This window comes from Ursus americanus, chromosome 3, assembly GCF_024610735.1.
Source record: "Ursus americanus isolate L20-20 chromosome 3, mUrsAme1.1.p, whole genome shotgun sequence".
Classification (NCBI taxonomy): Eukaryota; Metazoa; Chordata; class Mammalia; order Carnivora; family Ursidae; genus Ursus; species Ursus americanus.
This window is the reverse complement of record NC_142129.1, coordinates 86,278,939-86,297,772: the sequence shown is the minus strand read 5'-3', so window position 1 is coordinate 86,297,772 and position 18,834 is coordinate 86,278,939. Positions and strand designations below refer to the sequence as shown.

General features: G+C 40.9%; 1 long non-coding RNA gene across 4 annotated transcripts in view; it reads left to right on the top strand.

Moving 5' to 3' along the window:
* LOC148110422 (uncharacterized) overlaps nt 1-18,834 on the top strand; it is a 130,540-nt gene that overhangs the window by 82,937 nt on the left and 28,769 nt on the right. The gene's annotated exons all lie outside the window — the stretch shown is intronic.

Here is an 18,834-nt window from a genome sequence, read left to right as displayed (position 1 = left end):
GGTGTGCTAAGGAGTTTGAGCTTTTTTTTTTTTTTGGCCACAGGAAGCCATGGCTGGAATTTTTTAAAAATTATTTATTTATTTTATTTTATTTTTTTAAAGATTTTTATTTATTTATTTATTTGACAGAGATAGAGACAGCCAGCGAGAGAGGGAACACAAGCAGGGGGAGTGGGAGAGGAAGAAGCAGGCTCCTAGCAGAGGAGCCCGATGTGGGGCTCGATCCCAGAACACTGGGATCATGCCCGGAGCCGAAGGCAGGCGCTTAACGACTGTGCCACCCAGGCGCCCCCTATTTATTTTATTTTTTAAAAGATTTTATTTATTTGTTGGATAGAGAAACAGAGAGAGTGCACAAGCAGGGGTGGGCGGTGCAGCAGGCAGAGGGAGAAGCAGTCTCTCCGCTGAGCAGGGAGCCCAATGCAGGACTTGATCCCAGGACTCTGAGATCATGACCTGAGCTGAAGGTAGACGCTTAACCAACTGAGCTACCCAGGCATCCCTGGATTTTTTTTTTTTTTTTTAAGGAATTAATTTCAGGGAACCTGGGTGGCTCGGTCGGTTAAGCATCTGCCTTTGGCTCAGGTCATGATCTCAGAAATTCACTTCTGTGAGTTTTTAAAATTATAAAGTAATATACACATTATAAAAATATTTTAACAGCACAGAAGCATGTAATATAAGAACAAAAAGTAAAGATTCTCTATTTCCTCCCTGATCGTCTTCCTTCCCATCCCATTCCCCAGATGTTACCAGTTTGGGGTGACAGATACTCTCTGAAGGTATACAAACAGCACCACCACCACACACACATATGCACACGACTACTTATAGACATATGCATAATATAACTAATCTATTATTTATATACGCACAGCATGCCCCACTTATGTATTTTAATATATATATTTATGTACATATGAATACATAAATGGGGCATATTTTTTATATTTATATTGATATTAAAACATATAAATGGATTCATATTAAACATTATTTTCTCTCATTTTCTTTTTCCCATTAAAAATACATCATGGACATTTTCTATGACATTGCATGCAATATAGACATCTACCCTTGGTTTTATTAATGGTTATATAGGATTCTAGTGTACAGGATTTATTGAACTAAATAGGCATTTAGTTTCTAGTATTTTGTTGTTATGAACGATACTGCAATAACATCTTTATACATACTTTTGCATTTCTGTCCAAGTATCTAGAAGTAGAATTGCTGAGTAAAAAGGAATGTACATTACTAATTGAAAATATCTTATCAATTGCCTTTAAAACCCCTGTACCAATCTATGCTCCACTAGCAGTAAATCAAATTGTTTCTTCCACATCCTCAACATCACTGATGGGTATAAATGAAGTAGGTAATCTGATAGTTGTATTGATATTTAATTGTTGTTTCAGAGATACATTTATTTAATTATAAAGAAATTGAATATTTTCCTATATTTATTAATTATTTGCATGATTAATAAAATGTTTATTTTTCTCTTGAAAGTTTAGCTCTTTTACTGATTTTTAAGAGCTCTTTGTATTTTATGGACATTAGTCCTTAGACTTTCACTTGTGTTGTAGATATTTCTATTTGCCGTTTGTCTTTCGGTTTCATGATTTTGGACCCCCACCAAACATTTGCTTTCAACTTTCCCCCTAAACATTTGCTTTTAATTATAGTTAGCAATTTTTAATGCCTTCGGAATCTTTTTTTTAATCCTAGAAAAACATCCCCTAATATTATAAAAATTCTCACACATACTTTTCTACTGTTTCTTTCATTTTTTAGATTTAAATCTTTGACCTACCTCGAATTTATTTTGATACAAGAAGCAATTTAGAGGTTTTATTTTTCCAAATAAATAGCTACCTTGTGCCAGAAATACTTACTAATAATTTAATAACATATATTTTCTTCACTAATTTGAAATGCCACCTTTATCATACACTAAATTCCCATATATATTTGGGTCAATTTTAGGAACGATTTCTATCTGCCTCTTTCTGCATGAATCCCTTATCTTTTTAAAGTGGCTTTATTTTTATTTTCATATCTGGTAAGGCTAATCATCCCTCATTACTTTCATTTTTCAGCTTATTACATGTATATTATTTTGTGCGCATTCTCATGGAAGGTTCTTTTTTTTTTTTTTAAGATTTTATTTATTTATTTGATAGAGATAGAGACAGCCAGCGAGAGAGGGAACACAAGCAGGGGGAGTGGGAGAGGAAGAAGCAGGCTCATAGCAGAGGAGCCTGATGTGGGGCTCGATTCCATAACGCCAGGATCACGCCCTGAGCCGAAGGCAGACGCTTAACCGCTGTGCCACCCAGGCGCCCCTCTCATGGAAGGTTCTTGAATAGAAGACAACTACTCAAAATGATGATAATGACGATGGTGATGATGCATTTATGGCATGCTTATTAAGTGCCAGATCCTACTCTAAGTGCTTTAATATTACTGATTAATTTCTGCTGTGTTGTAAGGCTTTTATTACCATTCCCATTATGGACACGAGAAACTGCAAGAGTGAGGTGCTTATTCTCTTATTGTCTCAATATTTCTTAGTTTAACTTTTCAAGAGAAAGACTCATCAACTTTCTGTACCAGGACCCATCACAGGTCACTAGCCAAGCTATGGATAGGCTATATTCAACTATAGTCCCGTGAGGTCACAGTCCTTTGGAACAAAGCAGAGCTGCCTAGGCTGGACTGTGGTGGGACAGGCACTGCAGCTGATACATTTGCTACATCCTCTGAATGATATCACGTGTGTAGTGCTTTCTCGGTTTCCTCTGATGTTTGCTCCTGGACAAGAAACCCATGTCTACTTTGGGGTTCTGAGTACAAACCATCTTTTCTCCCATCCCCCACTTACCCATCTCCTAAAAGGAAATGTTTTCCTGTAACTCTGCCAGGGAGAAACCTCACTGTTTGTTTTAGGAGAGCACTCCATTAATTCTGCGGTGTAGAAAGGGAGTTGGAGTTTTGCATTTGTCTGTGAATGTCTCAAATATTTATGCATAACACAGGCGAATTTTAAGGTGTTAGTGTTACTTGTGTTTTTGTGAGAGCTGTCTGCAGGAACATTCAACTGTTGAGGGAATCTAAAAACACCTGGATCTTTTAAGATCATAAAGAATGAGGTAGTTTTCCTCCAGAGTCTCTCCGGCTTACTTTTGAAAGCTTTCTCTGCTTTTCAGGCTTACCATTGTCCTTTTCTTTGCAGGATGCAAAGAGATCTAAATGCTAGAGCATTGGAAGACCTGAGTGTTGTCTTTACCAGGAAATCAAACTGGAGGAAAATGATATATGACTGTGAACAGAAGAGCTCATATTTAGATGATTGTTTATCATTTGCATTTTATCCGAATTCTTAGGAGCTCTTGGGAATAAACACAGGAGGAAAGCTTTGGGAAACCACCAACTAAATACCAATGCCGATGGATGACGCTTGTCCTGCTCTGTTTTGTATCCGAGTTATTTGTGCCCTTTTTCAACTCATTAGACTCTAAGATCCTTGAGAGTTGTGTCTAAGTTGAGTTCTGAACCCCCATGGTGCTTCATATAGTATTTAGTAATCACTGTGCTGAAACAGACTTTCATTTAAAGACAAAAATTTCCTCTCTTGGAAAAATTAGGATCCTATCAGCAAAGGGCTCTGAAAGAAGCACATAGTAAACAATGTAATCGGGGCAAAAGGCTCTCTCAGTGTGACAAGCTCTTACAGCATTAAAATAATATATATTAAAATAATATATAATTATTCCATTATTGAACTTCTGAGATGAAGGATAGCTCAGCCAGAACTCTCTAGAACAGCTTCGGAGACGACCTATAGAGAGTATAACCTGAGGGCAGCCTACTGTCTAAATATGTTAGGTAGAAGAGAGAAAAACTGGCAGAGCTCCAAATTAAAACCTCGTTCCTTTTTACCTCCACCCTTCACTTCCTCCTTCCTGTCTTCTTGGAGAGCTCTTTGTCGTTGTCCTTGCAGCTCTTCTCCGCACACTCTCCAGCTGCTGGTTTCAGATTTTCATAAGGTTGTGGTAAATGTAAAAATCTGCTGATACTAACGTACTTAAGGCATCAGGCAAAGAGAAGGTAAGAACCTTAAATTAAGGCCCTTGAAAGCATGGCTGGGAAAAGAAAAAGGACCTTTTGGTTTGGGAAAACTGTAAAACCATAACTGATATCTTATCATTTTAAAAAATGATACTATTGTTATTGGGTCATACTTTTCCTTTTGTATATGAGCTCAGTTATCACACAGGAGCCCATGAAATTTATGGGCTCAAATAACCTCATTTTAGAAATAGTAACAGAGAGACATGAAAGCAGGGAGAAAGTAACACATTTGTACAGTATCTCTCTTATCCTAAATTAAAATGGGAGACTTCCACTCAGTCTGTGCAGTAAGGAAGCAAGCCTCAAATGGAACCAGTAGAGCAAAGGCGTAATACATTAGTACAAGGGTCTTGTTTCTAGACTAGAAAGAGAAACACCCAGAAAAATAGGAAACACAGTAATTACTGTATTAATCTTTTCTCCTCAAGGGAGATTAATCTTAGCCTAAAATCTAACATGCGGTTGGTCTTAGAAAAGACTCTTGTTTGTTGATTCCTGGAGTTGTTGTCACAACTGGAATGGTTTATTGAAGTGCCCGACGGATACCCCTTTACTTTAGGGCCTAAAAACAACAGATTTTCATCGAATGTTATTACACAGAGGTTGTACCTAAAAGCAAGGTAGATAAGTTGACTTAGTAAATTCTGGTTGGGGCCCCTGGGGGGCTCACTTGGTTAAGCGTCTGACTCTTGATTTCAGCTCAGGTCATGATCTCAGGGTCATGGGATTGGCTCCGTGCCGGGCGTGAAGTCTGCTTGAGATTCTCTCCCTCTCCCTCTGCCCCTCCGCGCTCGTGCCCTCTCTCTAAAATAACCAAATAAATTAAATATATAAATAAGTAATTCTTGTTGACTCTTCTGGTCTTCTGGACCATTGATGTTTCCTGGTATTGTCTCTGGCTTTTCTTTTTTCTTTACCTTTTTTAATATAAATGTTTTACTGATATATAAAATCCCCCCATTTAAAGTGTACAATTGTAGAATGTTCAAGAGTTATGTAACCGTTATCACAATCAATTTTAGTTAATTTTCTTCACCTCAAAAAGAAATCCCATGACCATTAACAGTCACCCCCTGTTTCGCCCCCAACCACTCCTCCCCCACCCTTGCTAACCACTAATCTACTTTCTGTCTCTATAGATGTGCCAAATCTGGACATTTAATATAAATGAAATCATACAATATGTGGGCTTTGTGACCGGCTTCTTTCACATAAACTTAGTGTACTGTTCGCAATGTTCATCCCTTTTGTAGCATGTATCAATATGACACTCTTTTTTGTTGCTGAATAATATTCCATTGGACATTTAAATTCATTCATCAATTTGTGAATCTTGGGTTGTTTCTAATTTCTGGCTATTATGAATAATGCTGCTATGAACATTTTGTACTAGTTTTTATGTGGATATAGGTTTTCATTTCTCTAACCTAAGAGTTGAATTGCTGAGTCATATGGTAAGTCAATGTTTGGTCTTTTGAGAAAGTGCCAGACTGTTTTCCAAAGTGGTTGTGCCATTTTCCCTTCCCACCAGCAGTGTATGAGGGTTCCAATTTCTCCACCTCCTCACCAACCTCATTATTCTCTTTTTGATTATTGCCATCCTAGTGGGTAGGAAGTGGTATTTCATTGTGGGTTTAGGGTAATGATATTGAGCATCTTTTCATGTGCCTATTGACTATTTAATATTTTCTTTGGAGAAAAGTCTATTCAGATCCTTTGTCCATTTTCAAATTGGGTTCTTGATTCTAGTCCATTGATCGATATGTTTATCCTTCTCCCAGTACCACATGGTCTTTATTACTGTACATTTGTAGTCAGTTTAGAAATTGGGAAATGTGGGTCCTCCCACCTTGTTCTTCCTTTTTGCAATTGTTTTATTTATTCTGGGTTCCTTGCATGTCCATAATAGGATCAGCTTGTCAATTTCTACAACAAAGCCAGCTGGGATTTTGATGAAGTCTGGGTTGATTCTGTGATCAATGTGGGGAGTATTGCCATCCGAACAATATCGTCTTCTGATCCATGAATATGGATGCTTCTACATTTATTTAGATCTCCTTTAATTTCTTTCAACAATGTTTTATAGTTTTCAGAGTCTAAGTTTAGCATTTCATTATTAAATTTATACCTAGGTATTTTCTTCTTTCATGTGTTATTGTAAATGGATTTTTTTTCTTTATTTCATTTTCAGATTGTTCCTTGAAAATGTATAGAAATACAGTTGAATTTTGTACATTTGATTCACTTTTGCTCTAAGGTACCACTTATTCTGGTAACAGAAAACACCTACAAAAAGTACGGTTTATTCTAAATAGATTGTGCTAATGAAATAACACATTATAGCCAAGCAGTGGCTCTGTTTCATCCTGAGGACTGAAATATCTCATCAAAAAGCAGATGCATAATGCAAAGGCATTTAAACATGTCATATCCCTCCCATAGAGGGCTTTTGATACTTAAGTATCTCCCGGAACAGGTAAATAGCATTGTCTATTTCTATTTGTACTTAATTTTCTCCAGCAACAGCTAATACTTAACTAAGTACTGGCTCCCTAATTCTCTTCCTTCTAATTCTGACTTAGATGTCATTTCTCAGAAGGTCTTTCCTGACCTATCTATATACAGTTGTCCTCCTACGTTTACTTGCATTGCCAAATTTATTGCCTTAATCACACCTATTACAATTTGTAATTATCTCATTTGTTTACCGTCTGTACTACACAGTGTGAATCCATGAGAACAGAGATTTTTTGTGTATTTGCTCACTACAGAATTTCTAATGACTAACACTAATTTTTGGTGCACTAGGGAATAAATGGATTTTCCAACTGCAAAAGCATAGCACTGATAACTACTAACCATGCAAATGGCATTGATATTGCACTTGTGAACGCTTTTATTTACACCCCGAAGAACTGTAGAGATATGAATAAGATGGGTTAGAAGACTCACTTATTAGCTAAGGGCCTCAACTCCTCACATGAGCCTCAAAGCTTGGGTTCACAGTTGGCTTCCTACGAAAAATGATCAGTTGTACATACCACAGACCTTCAGAGTTGCCCTACAATAGTTGAACTCTTGGATGTTAGATTTGCAAGTGTCCGTGATATATTTTGTGGCTGTCTGGAGAAAGTCCATGAGAGGATTTTCGTTTAATTTGAGTACATTTAGATTCTAGCAATTCTAGTTGTCACAATATTATTCATTTGATTATTTAGTCTAGTTAGACATCCTGAAATCTCTCATTCTATTCTGCAGTTTCTATATCCATCCAGATTTGTGTAGCTTCAAAATATTCTAAAGTCAATTGACATGCTTGGTGAAGACAAAATATTACAAGAATTCAAAATATGCCTTACACATTTCACTAAGATAAATATAACATTTTAAGAGAGCTCCAGGAAATTTGAGGAAAAGGAAACGCAGTTTTAGTTATCAATCAACAGCATATTTCATGTTATTTGCAGAAACAGAGGGTTGAATTTAGAGGGCAGGGCCCCTTACAGAATGATGAGCCTTTATTGAGCTGTGCAGGTGAACTGATGGTAGTTCTTGCTTACACAAATCTTATGTTAATTTGGATTTCTGACTGCATTTTCCTTTTAAGAAAAGCAAAGGCCGGGAAGAATAAGAATCATTCATCAGTGATAAACATTTAAAGAACTTGAGCTCTTATGTTTTAGGGAATTTAGAAAGCCAGTTGATTCAAGAAAGTTTTTCCTAGCTAATATTTTATCCAGATTAATTAGGGAACATGATTTTTCCCTAAACATGAACTAGAAAAAATACAGGGAGGAGACTTAATGACTCTTTCTCTGAAGGAATTGTGTGTTCTTAATTCTGAATTCCAAAGATTTCACATGGTATCTGGCATATAAATGTTTGATAATCATATTGAAAGAGAAAGGACATTATCTTAAAAGTAGATTGGGTACTTTCAGTCTTGACCTCTTGGCATCTCAAGTGTTGAGGATGACTTCAAATGGAAATGGGGACACTGTTTTGGAGGCCTTGCTTATTAAGGGAGTCTGGAGTGAGTGCTATTCTGGCTAACATTTCTTTCTCTTGCCTATACAAGACTAGTCAATATTATAATTGTACTGCCTGTCCTGGTCTATTAAAAGGAATTTTGCAGTCTCTTCTGTATCTTAGAATGATACCCCTTTCCCGATGTGATTTGCTGGATTTTCATCTGCTCTGTTGATGTTGAACATGGTGGAAGATCTTGAAACCAAGATATTGAACTGATGCCTTAAAATGTGAAGAGTTCCCAAGGAAGAAATAAAGTAAACCTCCCAAGTTAAGCATTCCTAAATTAGAGACAAAGTCAAAGAGGCAGGCTGATTTCTTTCTGATACCAACCCTGGTTGTTATGGAGATGGGAGGGGGAGGAAACAGGAGGATTGTGAAATGTGCAGTGGAAGAAGGAGTTACTTATATAAGCTGGTGGCTCATAATATATCCCTTTAGGCTGGGTAGGAATCATTCTCAACCTGGCTCCGATGGCACTTTGGGAATCAAGGTACCAATAATATCCAGAAAATTCTGCAGACCTGAGAGTTCCTTTTTTGGTGCCTTCCCCCAGAACTCTAAAAGACCACAGCTACTGAAAAAGGCCCTGATACTGATCTCCACTGCTCTTTCCCAGGTCATTTTTATTCTAATCTGAACATGACTGCATTGAGAATTCAGATTCAAATCACTTATAGTAAATAGGGAGCTATCCCCTCTTGTTCCCTGAGAAATCTCCATCACCCATTCTGATATACACTATGGGACTTCCTCCACTTCCCTTGGATAAGCCAGTACTTGCAAATGCTTTTAAAGATGCCAAAAGCCGCCAGGGCTTATTTTTCTCATAGAACCAGGTAGTAAAGAGACACTTGATATTAAATAACTCTAAGCTCAACCATTGCTCCTGGAGCTACAGCCAGCAGAGGCTTGGCCTTGACCCTGTAATGAATGGCCCCGGAGTGGGAAAGAATCCTCAGGCAGCAGCACCTGCTTCTGGAGAAGGTGCTTGTGCTAGTTTCTTCAGAAAAAGGTTTCCAGGGAAACCATATAACTTCTATTCTTTTTTCTTTAATGTATTAAGCACAAAACGTGCCAGCTAGTGCTTGGAGTTCTCATTTGAAGTCAGGAGCTTCTGAAGAAGAATGTTTGCATGAAACACACCTACATAGCCAGAAATCGTTTTTATGCTTCCTTCACTAAAATGTCAGCTGCATACTCAGCTGGGGAGAATTAAGTGACCTGGGTTCATCTGTGGGGTGAAAGATAGGGAAGATTACCTCCAGTTACTTGAATTGCTTTTCTTCCCTGTTAGTATGATGGATACTAAGAAGTGATAGTCATGTTCGAATTGAGCAGCTGTGTCTTAACAGTTAGATCCTCTGTACATTAGACTATGTAGACAATAGAATGTCTTTCTGTATATTGTTTAATATGTAAAGAAATATTTAAGCAAGAAAAAATCACAGAAAACTTGGCCAAAGTGTTTCTACACCTACATAATCCCTTGCATGGCCAACGACCTTCAGAAACCTGGTGTGTTACCCTGTCCAGGTTTCCAGGGTAGTAAGTGTAGGTCTTGGCAGCCATGTTTCCACCACGTGGCCCCGCCTCCCCGATCGTAACTGATTGGCCTAGATGTGGACAAGCTGAGCCAATCATAACCTTCAGTGAGGTTTAATTGGAACCTGAAGATGCTGGAGGTTTAAATTAGATGTTCCAACCAGAGGAGGGCTGAGATGTGGCCATGCTTAGCGACTTGCTCAACCAAGGAGGGGAGAGGCTCTGGGTCCGCAGGAAGAAAGGGAGATTCAAGCACACAGAGGAGAAAGGTAAGGCCGAGGGAGGGAGGGAGATTGGAAAGACTTTTTGATGCTTTTTAGTTCCCATTTCTTTGGGAAGCTTGGATGTACTTCTTGATCCAAGGTTTTATGAGACAGATTTATATCCTTAAAATAAATCCCACTTTGTTCTTAAGTTAGAGTGGTTTTCTGTTACTTCCAATTAAAAGGCCTCTCATAAAACACCCAGCTTTGCTAGAATCAGCTTTTACCACATGTCTTTCCATGGTCTGGGTTTGCGGGTTTGGGGTCTTGTCATTTCTGACTGCCTGGGTGCTGTGGTAAGTGTCCTTTTTGTGGTACTGCAAGGACGCTGACCTCCTCCACTGGCCATTTGAGAGGTGGGTGTGTGGCCTTAGTCATGCGCTTCACACTGGGTGTGGTTGGATCATCTGCACAGAAATGCTTCACACTCATGTGACAGCTTCTGGTGGAAGTGTCAATGAGGCTTTTTATAGAACTGCCACCCCGCAGGCTGACCAGAAAAGGACTAGCATTGAGGAGATTCAGAATTGTCCCTGGGAGGCAGACTTCTGGGTTTAGGGGGACTTTTTGGTTCAAAAACACAGAATTGTAGATGGAGAAGGAACCTTAGGCAGAGTCCAGCTCTACCTCTTCTTTGTCCAGATGAGAATCCTGACCCCCCAGGGGGGCTGATTGGTTTGCCCTGAGGTGGAGCCAGGACCCCCCACCTCCAGCAGGATGTTCTTTCCCCAACCCCATTCTGCCTTGAGCACTTTCTTCATGAAAAGAATATTTAGATTCCTGTGTAGGGAAGGAAAAAAATTCTCTTGCCCTTTGAGTGTCTCCAGCTGGGCCTAGGAATTATAATGACATAAGACAGATTAACAGGTGAAAAGCATCCAAGTTTTATTAAATTTTTACCTGTACGTGGAGCACTTCACAAGAGAATGAGGACCCAAAGAAGTGACCAGAACAGAAAGCCTTTAGATCTTTTAGATAAGGAAATGGTACATTTGGGAAGAAATGGCAAGGCAAAGGGGTTTGGATTAGGGGTAGTATATTGTGGGGAGTTTACTAAGAGATATATCAGTGAGGGAAGTTAGTGGAAGAGGAGAGTTATTTTCGTGTATTTGTACAGATGCATTTCAGTGGTGATTCCAAGTCTTGGGTGATTAGGATGTGCTTTTCTTCCTAATACAGGGAGGGCGGACACCTCTCTCGTGGAAGCTTTTACAGAAAAGCGGAGCCCAGAGCATTCTTGCATCTGCTGTTTCTTAAGTGCTTTCAGTTAAAAATAATCCATATGCCAAAGTGGCATATTTTGGGGTGCTGCGTTCTGAACTCTTTCACCTGAGATCTTGCCTTCTGCACTGTTTTTGAAATATACCTAATAAAGTACTTATACCCCAGATATGGCTAGGGATCTTTATGGTGCTTGTAATGAAATTAGATATTTAATTTTTAAAGCAAATTGAAGAAAAATGAGTCCGTAGGTAAAGTGAATGAGTAATTGTTCCCCCCCCAGTAGACTTGGATGTATTGTTTGTCTAATTTCAAACTAAGTTATCTTAGCCCGTGTTTGTTCTGACAGCAAATAAGCCATGATAACCTGAACTTACTTCACGTGGGTAGAAACATAATAAAACCTGTTTCATCTTTGTACCACAGGACCCCTTAAATCACATTGATTGCACACATGATTTCCAAATTTACTTAAAACGTTTCTCTCTTGACCCTTCAGTACTCTGTGTGAGGTAATGAGCCACTGTTTTGTCCCTGTCATGCCTGTACTGTGTGTCTGGTTCACACCATTGTCTTGCCTGGTCTGTTGCAGAGGCTTTTGGGCCTCTGGGGGAACCTATGTACTGCATTTGTTCCAAAAGACTGTCTACTAGAATTCCTCTTTTATTTTGCAATGGACAGGGTATTGGTTTTTGGGTTGTTGTTGTTTTATTTTTTGTCAGCTTTTCACCCATTTCTCACTCTTTTGAAAACAGCCCTTGGATTTTCCTTTGAGGACCCCTTCAGTGAGTGGGGTTTGGGTAGGGCAGACTCTCCCTCCCACCCCCATTCTGTCTCCAAAGATGGGCACTGCATTCCCCTGGCCATAGCATTTACGTTGGTAATGGGTGATCTTGATTATCCAGAAAGAGTCAGCTACCAGACCTTTGATGGAACTATTGGGGAAGAAGCACTCTCTTCGCACGGGGGAGCCCAAGCCACTGGGATTAAGTCTTAAGCTGTTGATGGCCATCTTTGCCACAGTGCGGACAGGACCCCCATGAGAAAGAAGTCAAGAAGGGGAAAGTAGTCCTGAGAGATGATATCACTTATTCTGTGGCACCAGCTGAGCCCACCTCCAGACACACCTCTTCACTTTCCAGTCGAGTGAACTAATACATTCTTTTTTGCTTGAGCCGATTTGAATTGGGTTTCAGTCACTGGCCACCTAAAGCGTACTGGCTATTGCATGGCCAAATTGCTATTGTCCTTAAGAGGTATTCACGCTTTTCTATTACATGCAGAATAAATCCAGCCTCTTTTCGGCTTCAAGGCTTTTTATGATCTTCCCCATTTTAGCCTTTGCTTCCCACTCTTTGCCATACAGCTGACGCTTCTGTGGCGGTGCTCTTGTTAGCGTTTCTTGACGTACCGCGCGTTTTTCCATCGCACTGCCTTTGTCTGTGCCACTCCTACCCTCACCCCGTCTGGAATGCTTTTACCCACATGGTGAGAGCCTATGTATTCCTCAAAACCACACTCACATGTTACCTTCAATAGGAAGCCTTTCCTGGGCCCTGAGTCAGAACGAACTTTTGGCATCTTTGTATTTTCTTGACTCTTTTTTTTTATACCTCTTTACAACACGTCATAACCTGTCTTCGCTCTCTAGTCAAGGGTCAGCGTTACGGCCCCGCCCCTACTCCCAAGCCTGCAACAGAGCAGGCGCATTAGATGATGATGCCCCCCCTCCCCCGCGGTGTTCCCGGGCAGTCAGGTGTGACTGTGCCTGTTCCGTCCACCAGATGGCGCTTTACTTATTTTTGTTTCCCGAGATCCCCAAGGAGGGCTGAATGCCGGGCGCAGAGTGAACACTGCCGAAAGGTCTGTGAAATAGAGTGGACTTGGTCTCACGTTGAAATGCTCTCACACTTTTCACAGTGATTTTCATAATATAGATTTGAGCTTCCCGTTTTGGTGAAGGGCTGCGATGGCTGTTGGAGTGGCAGCTTCGGGCCTGGACTGACTTCCCCGTAGGTGGTTCTTAGAGTTTGCATTTGGCTTGATGATGGCTGTTGAACTTGCATCTTCAAATCCACTAGAAGTTAGGAGGGAGAGAATGAGAAGAAAAAGTGGGAATGCCACTTGACCAACCATGGTTCCGTGGGTGCTCCCCTTCTCTCCCCCTCCTCTTCCTCTTCTAGAGTGAAATGCGGCTCTAGGTCTCTTTCTAGATCCTCTGATGACTTCAGGTGTTCCTGTGCCCCCCCCCCCTTTCTCTCTTCCTCCTCCTCCCTGCTGGGGTATGTGAGGATGGCCCTAAGATCCATGAAACAACAAGCTCACGTTTCAGAAGTGGGATATCTGCATAAATATGTAAAACACGTGTGGCATGAGTTATGTCTTTGTATTTATAGGGACACGTCAAACTTTTTGGTCTGCAGGTCCCCTGACAAGGCTGAAAGTGGCAGATTTTATACACATGGATTATTCTTAGATTAGTGGCTGCAGCTGCTGTTTACAGATCCTGGCGATGTTTATGACTCTGCTGTTTTTAGATTCGACTAACATTGCCAAGCAGGCGCTCTGTGTCAGGCACTGTCCTAAGTTCCTTCACATACGTTAATTGCTTTGTCTTTTTTAATCTTCGAAACAACTCTGAGATGTATTAGTTATCTATTGCCACATGATAAATTACACAAACTTTTTGGCTTAAACGTAAAATTTATTATCTCACGGTGTCTGCAGATCAGGAACACAGGTGTGGTTTAGCGGGGTCCTCTGGCTCTGGGTCTCTCACAGGCTTGACTTGAAAAGACCCCTTTCCCAGCTCACTTATGTGGTTGCTGGCAGAATTCACTCCATCTCTCACTGTGGACCAGAGGCCTCCCACATAGACCTCTCTAGAGAGTGGCTCATGACATGGCAGGTGGCTTCATCGAGCTGAACAGGTGGGAAAGAGTGAGCTAGAGAATGCTAGAAAGATGAAACTCACAGGCTTTTGCCACCTCATCTTGGAAGTGATGTCGCATCATCTTTGCCCTATTCTATTTGTTAGAGGCAAGTTGCTAGGCCCAGTTCATACTCAAGGGAGGGAACCACACAACGGTGTGACACCAGGAGTCAGAGATCACTGGGGACCATACCGGAGGTCTGCCTACCACGGAGATAGTTTAATGCCCATTTTACAGATGAGAAAATTGAGATGCTGGTAGAAAAAACAGAGATGAATGATGATGTATATGTATGTATTGATGAAAATTCATGTGTCTGAGCCATATTTCTCAAGTGTAGAGTTAGTACATGTTTTCAAAAGCTTTGACTGTCCCTACCAACCCACAGGAGCTGCTTCTGTGTCCTCTAGAATGTTGCTCTGCAAAGTGTGGTTCGGGGACCAGCAGCACTGGCTTTGCCCGGGAGCTTGTTGGAAATGCAGAACGTCCAGCCTTTTCCCAGACCTATGGAGTCAGAATCTGCATGCCTGCTGATGTGCGTGCACATTGAAGTCAGAGAAAGGCTGCCCTAGAAGGTCCCTTTTCCAGATTCTCTGATGACCACAGGTGTTCCCACGCTCCTCTGTCTGCTGGCGTGGCTCGTTGCTTGCCCTTCAGCACTAGTGGGGAGTATTATCTGTCTCTGCACTAATTTGAAAACCAGAGGAACTGAAGTCCCTGAAATAAAAGCTTCTTGTCACCTACCGTCTTGTATAACCAACAACGGTCTCTCTCTGTAATCTAAGGTAGAATGGGAACCACTGGCACACGTTGTCACAGATGGTGGACAAGCATGAAAGCTGGTGTTCGGCTCTGGAGTGAACTAGAGCAAATCTGTCCAGCAAGTGAGCCTTCCTAAATTATTTTATTTAGGCAACCTAGATGAATCTCCAAAGCATTATACAATGTCAGGGTAGCCTGGCACAAAAGACCACATATGGCATGGTTCCATTTCTATGCAATTCTGCAAAAGGCAAAACTAGAGTGACCAAAAGCATTTCAGTGGAGACAAGGGCAGAAACTTACTACACGGAGGCCTGAGGCAACTTTCTGGTGATGGGACCGGACTGCATCTTGACTGTGGTGGCAGATACATGGGTGTATACATTTGTCAGACTCATCACATTGTACATTTAAATGGCTGAATTTTATTTTATATAAATTAACTTTCCGTAAAGTTGATGGGGGAAAAAGTTAAGTAGGAGTTAGTAGCCTTCAGGTCATGGTCCCAGGGTCCTGGGATCGAGCCCTGCATTGGGCTCCCGGCTCCGTGGGGAGCTTGCAGCTCCCTCTCTCTCTGCCTGCCATTCCCCCCGCTTGTGCTCTCTCTCTGTCAGATAAATAAATAAAATCTCTAAAAATAAAAAAACAAGACTTTGCTTGAAAGAAACAAACAAAGAGTTAGTAGCCTTGTCAATTGGTTCTGTGTCCTCTAACTTAGGTCCAGAACCCATGGATCATGTGCACTGATTAGACTACTCGTCAGAGAAGGATGTTATTTAAAAGATATCCTTGGTATCTGACATTGACCTAGAGTGGAAATTATTTCTCCTTTGAAGTCCTACTGGGAAGACGTCATATTTAGAAAGTTGTTCAGATCTCCATCAGTTAAAGAACTCCGAGAAGTCACATTCCAAGGTTCGTGCCTTAGAACTTTTTGTTTTGATTTCTGGAGCTTCTTCAGCCTTCCTTGAGAAGGAGCACGGAAATGATGGCTTTCATTTATTGAGCAATGACTCCAGACATTCCGACTTCACTTTCATTATTTAGTTTAATCTGCACAGCAATTCTGTGAATGAGGTACTGGGTGTGTTCCCAGTTTACAGAGGAGAGAGCTAAAGCTTAGAGAGATTGGAAAGTCTTTCAGATGGGCAGTTTGCATGGAGTTTGGAATGATCCAATGCCAGAGCCATTTAACTACTGTTTTTACTGCCTCACCTACTCTAAGCTGCTCCCACAGCATCTGACTTAGACCCTGACGTCGCTTACCTCCAGATTGCCGGCTTCCGGTCCACTGGGTATCCGCAGCCACACGCCCGCACACTTACCCTGCATTTCCATCAGGCTATCTCAAGTCTCAGACTTCTTTCAATCTCCATAGACTAAAGGAGTCCAACTTCTTCGCTATTGGAAAACCTGCGGAATGTGCTTTGTCATGATGAACAATTATTAAGCAAGGAGTTGCTTCAAAAGAGGAATTCTCTCTTGTGGTTTCCAGAACCGTGGACTGGGGAGAGCAGAGCCAGGGAGAGGTCAGGGATTTGGCAGTGTCTTGTGGCCATGGGATTTTCCCAGTGGAAATCCTGGCTAGTTTATAGAACAGGTGTTTGGTGACGATACAAAAAAAAAAAAAAAAAAAAAAGACACGGGGGGGGGGGGCGGGGACCTGAGTGGCTTTGGCCACCATACAGATCTGGTAGTGGGATGTGCTGTTCAGCCACAACCCTGCACGTGGCTGGAAGTGGTGGGGGTAATGGGGGGCATCTCTGAAGAGAGTAGGGACCCGTTTCAACACTGAAGGGTAATCAAAAGAATTCTGAGGTTGAGTCTCTGAGTATAAAACTTCGTAGAGGACCGTCCTTCTGCTCTGAGGTCAGAGAAATGTTGCTGAGGGTCTGCAGATGGATTCCATATTCCTTGCTGTGCCCCTGTCCCCATTATAGCCTCCCAATCCGATGACTGGTGCATTATGAACCCAGACCCAGAGGCCGGCTCCCGGAAGGAAAACGTCCTGCCAAAGCAGCAGGCAGGGAGATTTGATTTGTACTAATGTGTGCATGTATAGAAAAAATCTGACACTCCTGAGAAGTGAAAATGGGGCGGTTTGCGCCTCCAAGGGGGACCTCATGTGTGAACTAGAGAGTTCAGTGTGGACACGGGCTGTAGAAGATTTGTAGAGCTAAGAGCTGGACCCGGCAAGGCATCCCTTACTGACTAAACAGCATCCCCGGAGGCCCCGCTTCTCTAAAAGCACTGTCATTTTGGGGGACAGATCAGGCCTGCCTTAGTGCACAAAAGATCACAGTCAGGTAAGGTTGGGTAGGGCAAGAAACCTTGACATAGTCATTTAAATGCCAGAAATTTCTGACAATCTCTTGGATGTCACCACTTGATTATTGACTTTGCATGATTTTTTTTTTCCCTTTGAGAAAATTTTCTGAGCTTTTAGTGAGGCTTGATATAAGCGGAAGGATAGGATTATCATGCAGATTGCATTGTTTTTCCAAAATTAAAAGACTATTGTTTGCCTTTTTAAAAAATTCAAATAATATAAGGTCATGTTTCTGAAGGCTCAGGAGAAAAAACAAAAACGCAAGGTCAAAAAAAATCATGATTGACTGTTGGGTGTGAATATATTCTCCCAGCCTTTTAATGTTGCTACAAACCTACGTTTTTACCTGAATAGGACTGTACCATAATACTGGCCTGTAACCACCTTGTTTCACTCAATAAGTCATAGAGCTACATGGAAGCCAATACATTTTCATCTCTCTTATCTCTTCAGGGGCTTCACTGTAGCCATATGATTGTGATTTAATTAACCAATCCCCTATTGAGGGATTTTAGGCTGTTTCCAATTTGGGGTTGTATTACCGAGAATGCTGGTAACTGTTCTGCCGTTAAGTCTTTTCTCAGTTGTCCAATAATTTCTAAAGGATAAATTCTTGGACTTGATGGGTCAGAGAATAGATAACCTTCTTAATTTTGATAAAATCTGACAAAACACCATGCATAAATTTATTGCTCTGCTTTCAACAGTGCGATAGAGCGTTTTTCCTCCCAAATTATCACCTCCTCTGGGCTTTGCCGATCTTTGCTAATCTGATGGTGAAAGGAAACTTAAGTTATCTTAATTTGCATTTGTTTAATCAGCAGTGATTTGGGGTCCACTGTCATATGCTTATCGGCCACATGTATTTTTTTGGTGAATTTGTTATTTTTCTGGTAAGGTGTTTATTTTTTACTTATTGAATTATTAGAGCTTTTTATATATGAAGTATATTAGCACTTTGTCACATATTTTGCATGTAATTAAATCTTTTTGGTATCAGCAGAAAATATCAAACAGGTTTACTTACATAAACTCTGTCCCCCCCAAAAAAAAACCCCCCCACAAAACTGATGATTGTTGACACTCTATGTCATAACAAAATATCACCAACTGGGTGACTCCAAACAGTAGAAATTTATTCTCTCATAGTTCTAGAGGCTAGAAATCTGAAGTCAAGGGGTTGGCAGGGCCGTGCTCCCTCAGGAGCTTCTAGGGGAGGACCCTTCCCTTCCCTTCCTCGTCTCTTCCAGCTTCTGGTAGCCTCAGGTGTTCCTTGGTTTCAGACATTATAATCTTTACCTCTGTTACATTCTCTCTTGAGTACCCATCCTATTGGGTCAGGGCCCACCATCATGACCTCATCATAACTTTATTACATCTGTAGAACCTATTTCCAAATAAAATTGCATTCACAGATACCAGGAGTTAGGACTTCGTATCTTTTTGGGGGACACATTTCAACCCATGAGAGACACCCATTATGAAGTGTCTGCTATTGCCAGCAAAGTATAAACTCTGTAAAGACTGAGGCTGGGTCAGTTTTGTTCTATATTCTAATCCCCAGTACTCAGCACCGAGTCTAGTAAGTTGTAGGAACTCCATAGATTTCTTAAAG